We start from the raw sequence: 12,635 nt of genomic DNA on the forward strand, positions 1-12,635 counted from the left end.
GTGACGTGGCATACACTGAAATGTCATAAAAAGGAGTGCCACACAGTATAATAGCATAGAGTATAGTGATGTGTAGAATGCAACGGAGTGGAGTAATGTATTAGTGTAGAGTGTGTTTACAAATAGTGGAGGGGTGTAGAGTGTAATAGTGTAGTGTGGAGGGTCATAAAGTGAAGTGGCGGAGAGTGGAGTATGTTAATTGAAACAGAGGTAGCATGAAAGTTTGTAAATGGAAGTAGATGTAATGTGGCAGGAATATACATTATGAGTTTTAAATGGTAATTTCTGTTAGTATGTGTGAATAGTGTAAGTAGTGTAAAAGTTTTAGATTTTAAAAGACTTAACCTTATTTAGTTATTTAGTTTGGCGTAGGGTTTACTATGCCACAAATGTGATGGATATCCGCTCTGCCATACTACAAGTTCCTTAGGCTAAAATGGGATTGTAATATGACAGACAGGATATCCATCACGTTTGTGAAGGAGTAACCCCCTCCACCAAACTCTAAATCAGGCCCTTAGTTAATTATTGTGTGGCAGCAAGTTTGTGGTATAACACAAACATGCAGATGAGAAGTGTGTATGTGGTTGGCTAATGTGTTTGTTTACCAAAGGTAAAAGGCTGCCATGTAGTTTTTATTCACAGTTTTGCGGCGTTCTGAGTTTCACTGTATTGTGGGTTAGGATTCTCTATATAACTAACTAATAGGTTTTATTGATGTTAACTACCTATAACCACTTTATTTAAGTGGTAATAGATGGATATTTTCATTTATAATTTTCTATATATTTCTATAGCAGTCTAGGGAGAAATGGGCTTTTTTGTAAGCAGCACAGTGATTGTAGATGTTTTTGTGCACACTTAAATGTTAAAAGTAGAAAATACATTTTAGTACACTATGGTCGAGATTTACCAAATAGTCACACAGTGCAGTGCAGCAGCAAAAAAGGCTGCACTGCATGACAGGGAGGGAGCAGGAAAGTACCATATGTAAAGAGAAGTGTCTCTCTCTCTCCCCCTGTCCCTAGCACTAGTGCTGATTTTAGCTGCTGTGCGCCATGCACACACCTCTGCACCATAGTGCAAGGGTGCATGCCAGAGTCAATCATGTTTTGTACTAGAAGGGTGACCTTCTAGTAAAAAAATATGATGCTTAGGCACACTTAAAAAAGTTTCCCACATTGTATGTGTGTTGCACAGTGCAGCACGTATGCAAAGTCAGAAAAGAAAGGAGAAATGAAAAAATTCTCCTTTTAACATCTGCTTTTAAAAGGCATTCACTTTTGACACAAAACTCTGTCTACTATTGTTTGTAGATAGGGTTTTGCATCAAAAAGCTTGGGTGGTTGCATGGGAATGCCCATGTAGCACCCGTGTAACGCCCCTTTAGCACTAAGTAATGCAAAGCAGTGGTTTGCACTGCTTTGTGTTACTTTTAGGGTACTTTCCAGCGCAAAGTTTTACACTGGAAAGTAAATAAGGAAAAAAAAATTTTGTGCTGGTTAGCGTCACTTTTGTGATGCCCACCTAGCACAAAATGGGCCAGATGTATCAAACTAATTTGCACTCGCAAACGGTGCGAATCGCAGAAATTGGCTGTTTGCGAATGCAAAAACGTGGTCTGCAATGCATGAAAGGCATTAGCAGGCCAAAAACAAGGAATCGCAAAATTTGCGATTTTTAGCGAAGCAACATGGTTTTGCGTGTCACATTTTGTGTCTCGCAATTTGCGACATGAAATACCGAATCACTGTTAGCATATCGCAAAGTACGAGTCCGAATAGCTACTCGCAAATACAGATTCTGTATTTCACGTCGCAAATTGCGAGACGCAAAATGCGACACACAAAACCATGTCGCAATTCGATGCATCAAAAATTCGCAAATTGCTAATTTTCGCAGAATGGCCTTTTGCACATGCAAATTACCACAGATTGAAAACAGGTGGTAACCAGGTGCAACCTATATAAAGAGGCCCAGAATGCCTCAGACTCTTTTCCACAATGGCTGCACTCTACGTCATGGCGAGGAGAATGAGAATCTTGGCAGGTTTGAGGAGAGGGAGGAGGAGACAGGAGCGCATTTTCAGAGTGCGCATTACCCTTTTTGACCAGACTGAGGAGGACATTTTTGAGAAGTACAGGTTGAGCTCAGCCATGATACTTGACCTGATAGCTGAGCTACAACCCATACTGCAGCGCACAACACACAGGACTAATAGCATACCCACCCATGTGCAGGTATTATGCTCCCTGCACTTACTTGCCTCAGGGAGCTATCAAGGGGTCATAGCAGCAGCTGGAGGGGTATCACAGAGGGCCCTCTCTAGATTTTTCAATGCATTTCTAAACGCCATGCTGAGCAGGATACACCAGTACATCAGATTCCCCAACACCCCACAGGAAATACAGCAGACAAAAATTGATTTCTACCAGATAGCACGGTTCCCCCACGTCCTAGGTGCCATAGATGGGCACATGTTGCAATTTGTCCACCATCGGCCACAGAGTATGTGTACCGCAACCGTAAATACCAACATTCAATGAAAATACAGGTGATATGCAATGCCTCCTAAATCATAATTGATCTCATGGCCAGGTACCCAGGGAGCACACATGATTCGTACATCTTTCGCCACAGCGGGATTCACACAAGACTGCTAGCTGTGGAATTTGGTGAAGGATATCTACTAGGTAGTTTCCCTCTGTACACTGGTGCATTGATGGCAGTTTGACGTCAGATGGCTCAGCTACTCATTATACCCTCTGTTCCTTCCAGGAGACAGTGCCTACGCACTGCACACCTACATGTTGACGCCCTACCTAAATCCTGCAACACCAGCAGAGCGGAGATACAATTCAGCACACAGGGCAACCCGCAATGTGGTGTAGCGCACCTTTGGCCTGCTGAAGAGTCGCCTCCGGTGCATCCACAAAAGTGGAGGGGCACTACAGTACAGCCCGGACACGACCTGTAGAATAGTGGCCACATGTGCGATCTTGCACAATATAGATACCACCAGGGGCATACCAGTGGAAATATCGGAGCCAGACTCATATGAGGATGATGATCCCATACCACCCCTACAGCCAGCAGACAGGACCAGTGCAGCAGAGGGCAGGAAAAGGCGTGCTGACATCACGCACAACCATTTTAGATGTAAGTTATGACAGCACAACCTCAATGACATGTATTTTGGTAATTAGCGCCTTTATTACCTTGACTTCAGGTAACATACGTGTCACTAGGACAAAGCAATACACATGAGTCATGCATGAGCCATTTACAGTGTCGCACTATTGTCATCATAGTTTACTGTAATTCTACATGTGAAGTTAGTCCCCTGTGGCCATCAATGTCACTTTTTACTGCCTCGCCAGCACATCTTGTATCAGGCTCAGAGGCAGTACTGTGCCTCGCACTGCGACGCCTAGGATCCATCATGGGCACTGCAAGGCTGCTGAGGCTAGATGACTCCTCAGTATCCCCAACTCCCAGTTCACTGGGTGTAGCACTGCGTGTTGCCAGCATAGCATCCAGAACGTTGGTAATTTGGACCAATCCCTGGGCACCATCCAGACTGCTATGTGCTGCCTCCACCTGTGCGGCCACAGCACGCCATGATATCAGGGCATTAGATGTAGCTAGGCGATTTACTGATCTACAAAAGCCACTGAACATTCCAATGAATTGCCTTTCATGCCTGCGGTTGCTAACTCGCTCATGCCTGATCTCAGTACAGAGTTCCTTAATGGCATTGGTCAGTTCCCTGGTGTTTTCCACAGCTGTTTGCTGTCCCTCATGCAGCTTGCAGATGTTAGTATTCAGACACTCCAACTGCTTGTGCAGCCCCCCATATTGGCATTGTGTGCCTGCATCTGCCTGTGCATTGCCCTCATGTTTTTGTTTTGCAGGCGCTGCACTTTGAGCATTGATGCTTCCAGGCCACCGAAGAATGATGGGCCCTCACCTACATCTGTGTGCTGTGTGCCTGCATCGTGAGGCCTCCTGCGGAGAGTTGAGTGATGCTGGGGCAGGGACTGCTGCCTTCTGGTGGAACTGGCTTCTTGGGATGGAGTGTGGCCTTCATACCGCAAGTCATTGGAGTCCAGGCTCAAATCGGGGAGAGGTAACACCCTTGCCCTGTGTCTGATTTGCGCGATACACAATGACTCGCTGGTGTTGGAGTCGGACAGAGGCTGTGTTTCTGCATCCCCCATAATGGCACATTCTGCTGCTGCTGGGCCTGGGCCATCTGCAACGACAATGTGCAGCATGTCATTTATGTATGTATCACCAAATGTGGCACAATGTTAATAAATGTACACTTACATCGTATCACTATGTACTGGGTGTTGTGTTTTTCTGGGTGTCGCTCTACTTAATTGCATTCTATGTGCTAATTTCAGCTCTGGGTTGTGGACTACCACTCCCATAAGGCATTGTTGTGCTGCATCTAAGATGTGGAATGGAGTACTTATCGCAATGGTTTGCACTACTTGCTATTTCCTAAGGGGCATTTGTACATACACATATGGGGTTACATATCATTATTGGACTTACCTTTACTGGTGCTGGGTGTGCCGGACGTGTCAGTGACCCCACTGACAGCTTCTGGAAGCAGTTTGGACTCCACCAGGTCTTCCATGGGGGTGGAGGGTGTCTGGGTGGATGGTCCGCCTCCTGTGCTCCTTGCCTTCTTTAACCTGCTTGCCACCCTCTCCTTGGCACGGGAACGCAGGTCGTACCACCTCTTTCGTATCTCCTCCACTGAGCGCTGCGCAAACCCCACTGTGCAGATTTTGGTCTGGATGTCAGCCCAGAGTTTTCGCTTCTCACTCTCTGGTACCTGGAGTGAGCTCTTCCCAAATAGACGGTCATGGCTCCTCACCACCTCCTCAGTGAGCACCTCCAATTCTTGCCCACTGAACTTCAGCTTCCTCTTCCTCTCTCCCTTCTCCTTCCCATTAGCAGCATTGGCCATGTTGATGTCAGGTCCTGACTTGCTCACAAACTTGCTCCCTAGGGCTGGTCTGTGACTCTCTGCTGCTCCTGTGGGTGTGGTACCTGCAAACAGCCTGGGCTGACTCACTTCCTGCTTGTGATGTCATCAGGCTGTGCCAGGTGACCGTTTTCGCAATTTGCGATTTTCGAATACCGAATCACAAATATTTTTGCAATTTGGTATTTGGACCTCGCACTTTGCATTAGCGATTTTTAAGAAATCACTATTTCCGAATCGCAAATTGTTACATTGCATTTTGCGACTCAGAAATAGCGATTTCTTAAACGCTATTTGCGATTCGCTAAGTGTTTTTTTCATACATCTGGCCCAATGTTTGTAAATCTCTCCCTGTATTTGTTAAATATACTGTGTTATAATGTAATTTGAAAAAAATTGAACATATTTATTTTTTAATATTTGGTACAGCAGTACTCCTGAGGTAGTAACGCAGTACTATGTATTTAAAAATATATAGAAACTGATAAATATTTTTCCCACCTATTACCACTTAACTAAAGTGGTAATAGGTAGGGAACATATAACAAACTTAATACTTACCTAGATCTGACGGCATGACGCAGAACACAGCAAACTGCCTCCAAAAACTAGATGGCTGCCTGTAACTTTTGTAAACGTTAAAACAATTGTAAGATACTGGATTGTTGGTTGAGTGGGATGTGAGCCCAGGTCAAGCATCAACCACAATCTAATCAGGGTGAGGCACAAGTCACCCCTAAATTATCTTGTGCTCAACCCTCTGGTAGCTTGACACAGACCAGTCAGGTTTACTTAGAGCCAATGTGTAAAGTACTTGTGCAACATTTCAAACAGTACAACAGAAAAAGAACTCCACACCAGGTAAGAAGAATGCGCAGAATTTAATGAATAAAACAAGACCAAACTGACATAAATCCAATCCGTACTACTGAAGTTATGAATTTTTAAACAGCTTAGTGTAAAATAGTGGTAAATAGCAAAAAGAGCCAACTGAGGTTATTTGGTTACACTAATCCTTGTTTAAGTATCACTTTCAGGCCAACTGAGATGGAGCACAGGTCTGATACAGTGACCAGGTTATGCCTTTGGAAGTTTACTTTCTCAAATTCCGTGCCAAGAGTCCTGTTCACAATGGAGGGGGCTGCGAGGAGCAGGAAGATCATCTCGAGAAGCGACCAGAGTAGCGCAAAGGGCAGGCCAGCTTCACAGGTAAGTGTTTCCGGAGCATCATCTTAGTAGTCCCCCGCTAGAGGTCGATCCTGTAGGGCAAAGAGCCAGCTGCTAGAGCTTCATGTTGAATTGTGGTGCGAGCAGCAAGGTTTTGGTGCGTATTGACCTCTTCTCAGTAGAGAAGGGGTCAGGAGCTTGAATACACTCCTTGAGCCACACCAAGCGCCCAGGACCTGAGGGGTCCCACTTGGGGGCCAGGAACTCACTTCAGCTTGGTCCAGGGGCTGGTGCAGGATGTTGGTGCTTTTTACATCCCTGAGGCTCAGATCAGGAGGCCAGCAGACTATCCCTTGGAGTCACTCTGGTGTCCTGGGTTCAAGGGTGATGTTTCAGGCCTAGGTCTCTTCCCACCCAGGCGGGAGGGCAGCAGTTCAGCACAGCAGAGCAGCAATTACTTCAGAGAAGCAGTGCCGTAGAGTGGCAGTCCTTTCAGCAGCACAGCAGTCCTTCTTCCTGCAAGAGTAGACATCTTATAGAGTATTCATAGGTCTAAAAGTGTACTGAAGAGTTAGTGCCTGGGATCCAGTATTTATACCCAGTGGTACATTTAAAGTGGGGAGAAGCTTCTAAAGCCTTGCCTCTGACATGCACAGGAGCCCTGTCTTCCTAGTCTTGGCTCCAAACTAACTACAGGGGGTATGTAGCTGTTGGTGTGATGACCGGACACAGCCTATTCGAGTGTAAGTGGGGCTGGGCCCAGCTGCTGCCTCCCACCCTTCCAGTAATGGCCCATTCAGTGATACCTAAACTTCCCATTGTGTGTGGCTGTCTAGGAGGAATACACAAAGCCCACCTGCCAGCTATATCTAGTTATGTGACCCTGCCAGCACCAAATGGCTAAGTCAAGAAAATTACAACGTTTTAAAAGTGGCATATTTAGAACTGTAATTTAAAATCAGGCTTCACCTTAAGTTAAGATATTTTATTACGATTTCAAAGACACCAAGCATGGACTGCATATCTGCTCCCATTTGGAAATTACACTTACAAAATGTAATAAGGCCACTCTAATGTTATTCTAAGGGAGAGGTAGGCATTGCAGTAGTGAAAAACAATGTAAAGAGTTTTTCACTAGCAGGACATACAAAACTTAAACGTATATGCCCTACTTGTTAAATACATTTCACCCTGACCTCTGGGCAGTCCAGGGCCTACCCTAGGGGTGACTTATATATATTAAAAAAGAAAGTTTGGGCCCAGCAAAAGATTTACTTCCCCAAGTCGGAATAGCAGTTTAAAACTGCACATGCACAGGCTGCAATAGCAGGCCTGAAACATGGCTAAGGAGCAACTTAAATGGGTGGTACAATCAGTGCTGTAGGCCCACCAGTAGCATTTAATTTACAGGCCTTGAGCATGAGCAGTGCCACTTTACTATGAACTTACAAGTAAATTATAAATGGCATTTGGGTATAACCCAATCCTATAAGGTTTTAGAGGGCGAATACAAGCACTTTAGCACTTGTTAGCAGGGGCAAAGTGTGCAGAGTACTAAGGCCAGCAAAAACAACATCAGCAAAACAGGAGGTCTGAAGGCAAAAAGTTAGGGGGAAAATCACACTAAGGATGCCAGCTCTAACATTAGTCATTAGCCAATCACCTAATGACTTGTCATTGCTATGTACCACAGTACTACCATGACAACAGATATCACTAAGTTGTTTTGCCTCATAACTTAACAACCACTAAACAAATTTTGTTGCCATGTTAAAAAGGAACATTAAAAAACTGTCCTTCCTCTGCCAATGTGGATAGGGCAATAGGTCTGCAAAGTTTTGCAGAGATTCGTTAAATGGGTGCAAATTTATTGAGGAGCAGAATTCCAAATAATTCCTATCGCTGGTAACTCTAAGTATAACTACAGAGTACCTAATTAAAAAAAAAATGTGCTTGAGAATCTTGTTGTGCATGGGAAGTTTTGTGATTATCCGTGAAGCAGGACTGAGAAAAAGGGGGTGGGGGGTCAAAGAGAGGGTTTGGGGGTCGAGCCCGAACTGCTGGACATAATTACACTAAATTTGCCAGAAAGGTAGCTCTTGGTCCAGAAAGAGTGCTTTTTGTTTATTTGGTGTAAATCTGCTCAGTAGTTATTGAAATATGAAAAGAAAAATACATTTGTATTTCTGGAGGCGTGAAGACTCCCTGAATCCTCCTGATCTCGTGCAGAGATCTCATTGGCTACCAACACTTCTACCAGAAATTGTTGGCAGGCATTTTAAGGCTTGGCCTGTGCATCTCCCTGTTGTCCCAGAGACCACCACCTCCCTGGATCAAATTTACTTAAATGAATACATGGGGGCCTGCATGCCCCCACAGTCCAGGGGACCACCACCTTCCCGGGGCTCCAATACCTTAATATAAGGGATCTGTCACAAACCCCCAGCCCCAGGGACACCACGTCTCAAGGTCTAAATTCAAATAATGTAGGGGGTTTTGTGGAGCCCCCTGTCATGATCACACAAACTTGCCAAGTCATATCAAAGAAGTGCATGAGAAAAGCAAAGAGATATCCTCAGTGGAGACAGCAAAGCCCAAACTGGAAGAAGGTTTGCAGAGTAATCTTGCGCTTATTTCAAAGGAAGAATCAAGAAGAGAAGATCCAAGATGGGCGCTGTGAGTCCTGAAGGTTAGTTACAGTTCTAGTCTTGCAATCGGTTGGTTGCTAGGTTACGAGCTCTCCAGCTGGAAGCCTTGCACTTCAACTGAGGTCTGACAGGAATCAGCTGTGTGGAGAGAGAGCGCGCTTCAGAACAGAAACTCCTGTGAGGTAAAATTACATTTGAAGATTATATTACAGAAAACAGATAAATATTGTCAAGGTTTATTCGAAGAGTTTGATAGTAGACCGTTCCCTACTATCTAATGTTAGTTAATGTATGAATTAACCTTATGTTTACAAGGTTCTTGTTTAAGATATTAAAGTCAAAGAAAAAACGAACTTTAAAAGAGCAAGTATCTACAAATGTCAAGGTTATAAACAAAGGCCAAGTTTAAAGGAGAAACGAACTGTTAACAAATAAGCATTTACAAATTCAATGGTAATAAACCAAAATAGAGTTTAAAAGAGAAACGAACTTAAATAAACAAGCATTTACAACTACAAGTTATCGACAGATGTCGAAGTAAGGAAGGAGAAACTAACTGTAATAAACAAGCATTTACAAATACAAGTTATCAACAAATGTCGAAGTAAGAACGGAGAAACGAACTTTAATAAACAAGCATTTACAAATACAAGTATTGACAGAAGTCACAATAAGACAGGAGAAATCAAATAACATCAGCTGATTTGAAGAACGCATTATCACCAACTATATATATATATATATATATATAGCAACATAAAACCAATCTCTAACAAAGGTTGAGAAGTTCTTCCAGAATCAGTAATAAGCATTTTTTAAAGAAGAGCTATCATTTATAGAGAGAAGCAAGGCTACAGAGAACTCAGGGTGAGTTAAGAAATAATAGAATTAAAGAGAATTAAGTGTTGAGAGTACAAAGTGAAAAACTGATGTTGTATGTCCCTAGTAATTGCGACTGTGACTCTTGCAGGTGCTGTATCCAATCTTAGATGTGAAGAGGCAGACTGAGTACTGGCGTTCATCATCTCTGTGGCAGTCTCTCTACCATCCCATTCCCCTTTCCCCCTCCGGGCTACTCGGCACGAAGGATTAATATTCGTTGTGAGTAGCTCGGGTCGGGACTGAGGAGTTATCTTCTGCTTCTGAGGAAATCGAATTGAAGTATCCTGACAGATTGAAGTGCCATCACCCTAATTTTAGGGAAAAAAAAACAGATTTCCTCCTGAGCAGAATGGCAGAAGGAATTGATATAAAAGCATTAGCCACCGTTTTGGAAGGGTTACAGAAACAATTAAATTACACCATAGAAGAAACAGTCCAAATAAAACAGCGAATAAATGAGCTAAATCAAATGAATCTGTGTTTTCACAAATCCCTAGCCCTTCACAGTCTGCAGGTATATCCACTCAAATAATTCATGCGGTTTCCCCTATTATTCCTTTGGCTCAACCCGAGCGCTTCGGTGGGGATCCAAATAAGGCGCAGATTTTTCTGACCCAATTCTCATTGCATTTTTTATGTAGACCAGTAATTTTTCTGAAGACCAGTCCAAAGTGGCATTTATATTGTCTTATCTGACAGGAGATGCGGCCGCATTGGTCCATGCCAATAATTTCCAGAAATTATCCTGTTTTATATAATTTCCAAAATTTCATGGAAGAGTTCTTAAGAATATTTGATCGGCGAATGTAGGAAAGTACCATCTTGCCTGGCATGTTACCCCCATTTTTCACTGTATATATGTTGTTTTAGTTGTATGTGTCACTGGGACCCTGGTAACCCAGGGCCCCAGTGCTCATAAGTGTGCCTGAATGTGTTACCTGTGTAGTGACTAACTGTCTCACTGAGGCTCTGCTAATCAGAACCTCAGTGGTTATGCTCTCTCATTTCTTTCCAAATTGTCACTGACAGGCTAGTGACCATTTTTGCCAATTTACATTGGCTTACTGGAACACCCTTATAATTCCCTAGTATATGGTACTGAGGTACCCAGGGTATTGGGGTTCCAGGAGATCCCTATGGGCTGCAGCATTTCTTTTGCCACCCATAGGGAGCTCTGACAATTCTTACACAGGCCTGCCACTGCAGCCTGAGTGAAATAACGTCCACGTTATTTCACAGCCATTTTACACTGCACTTAAGTAACTTATAAGTCACCTATATGTCTAACCTTTACCTGGTAAAGGTTAGGTGCAAAGTTACTTAGTGTGAGGGCACCCTGGCACTAGCCAAGGTGCCCCCACATTGTTCAGAGCCAATTCACTGAACTTTGTGAGTGCGGGGACACCATTACACGCGTGCACTACATAATAGTCACTACCTATATGTAGCTTCACCATGGTAACTCCGAATATGGCCATGTAACATGTCTATGATCATGGAATTGGCCCCTCTATGCCATCCTGGCATTGTTGGTACAATTCCATGATCCCAGTGGTCTGTAGCACAGACCCTGGTACTGCCATACTGCCCTTCCTGGGGTTTCTCTGCAGCTGCTGCTGCTGCCAACCCCTCAGACAGGCAGCTGCCCTCCTGGGGTCCAGCCAGGCCTGGCCCAGGATGGCAGAACAAAGAACTTCCTCTGAGAGAGGGTGTGACACCCTCTCCCTTTGGAAAATGGTGTGAAGGCAGGGGAGGAGTAGCCTCCCCCAGCCTCTGGAAATGCTTTGTTGGGCACAGATGTGCCCAATTCTGCATAAGCCAGTCTACACCGGTTCAGGGACCCCTTAGCCCCTGCTCTGGCGCGAAACTGGACAAAGGAAAGGGGAGTGACCACTCCCCTGACCTGCACCTCCCCTGGGAGGTGTCCAGAGCTCCTCCAGTGTGCTCCAGACCTCTGCCATCTTGGAAACAGAGGTGCTGCTGGCACACTGGACTGCTCTGAGTGGCCAGTGCCACCAGGTGACGTCAGAGACTCCTTGTGATAGGCTCCTTCAGGTGTTAGTAGCCTTTCCTCTCTCCTAGGTAGCCAAACCCTCTTTTCTGGCTATTTAGGGTCTCTGTCTCTGGGGAAACTTTAGATAACGAATGCATGAGCTCAGCCGAGTTCCTCTGCATCTCCCTCTTCACCTTCTGATAAGGAAACGACCGCTGACCGCGCTGGAAGCCTGCAAACCTGCAACATAGTAGCAAAGACGACTACTGCAACTCTGTAACGCTGATCCTGCCGCCTTCTCGAATGTTTTCCTGCTTGTGCATGCTGTGGGGGTAGCCTGCCTCCTCTCTGCACCAGAAGCTCCTAAGAAATCTCCCGTGGGTCGACGGAATCTTCCCCCTGCAACCGCAGGCACCAAAAAGCTGCCTTACCGGTCCGTTGGGTCTCCTCTCACCACGACGAGCGAGGTCCCTCGAATCCAGCGACACCGTCCAAGTGACCCCCACAGTCCAGTGACTCTTCAGCCCAAGTTTGGTGGAGGTAAGTCCTTGCCTCACCTCGCTGGGCTGCATTGCTGGGAACCGCAACTTTGCAAGCTACTCCGGCCCCTGTGCACTTCCGGCGGAAATCCTTCGTGCACAGCCAAGCCTGGGTCCACGGCACTCTAACCTGCATTGCACGACTTTCTAAGTTGGTCTCCGGCGACGTGGGACTCCTTTGTGCAACTTCGGCGAGCACCGTTTCACGCATCCTCGTAGTGCCTGTTTCTGGCACTTCTCCGGGTGCTACCTGCTTCAGTGAGGGCTCTTTGTCTTGCTCGACGTCCCCTCTCTCTGCAGGTCCAATTTGCGACCTCCTGGTCCCTCCTGGGCCCCAGCAGCGTCCAAAAACGCCAAACGCACGATTTGCGTGTAGCAAGGCTTGTTGGCGTCCATCCGGCAGG

Source organism: Pleurodeles waltl, chromosome 11 (genome assembly GCF_031143425.1).
Source record: "Pleurodeles waltl isolate 20211129_DDA chromosome 11, aPleWal1.hap1.20221129, whole genome shotgun sequence".
NCBI lineage: Eukaryota > Metazoa > Chordata > Amphibia > Caudata > Salamandridae > Pleurodeles > Pleurodeles waltl.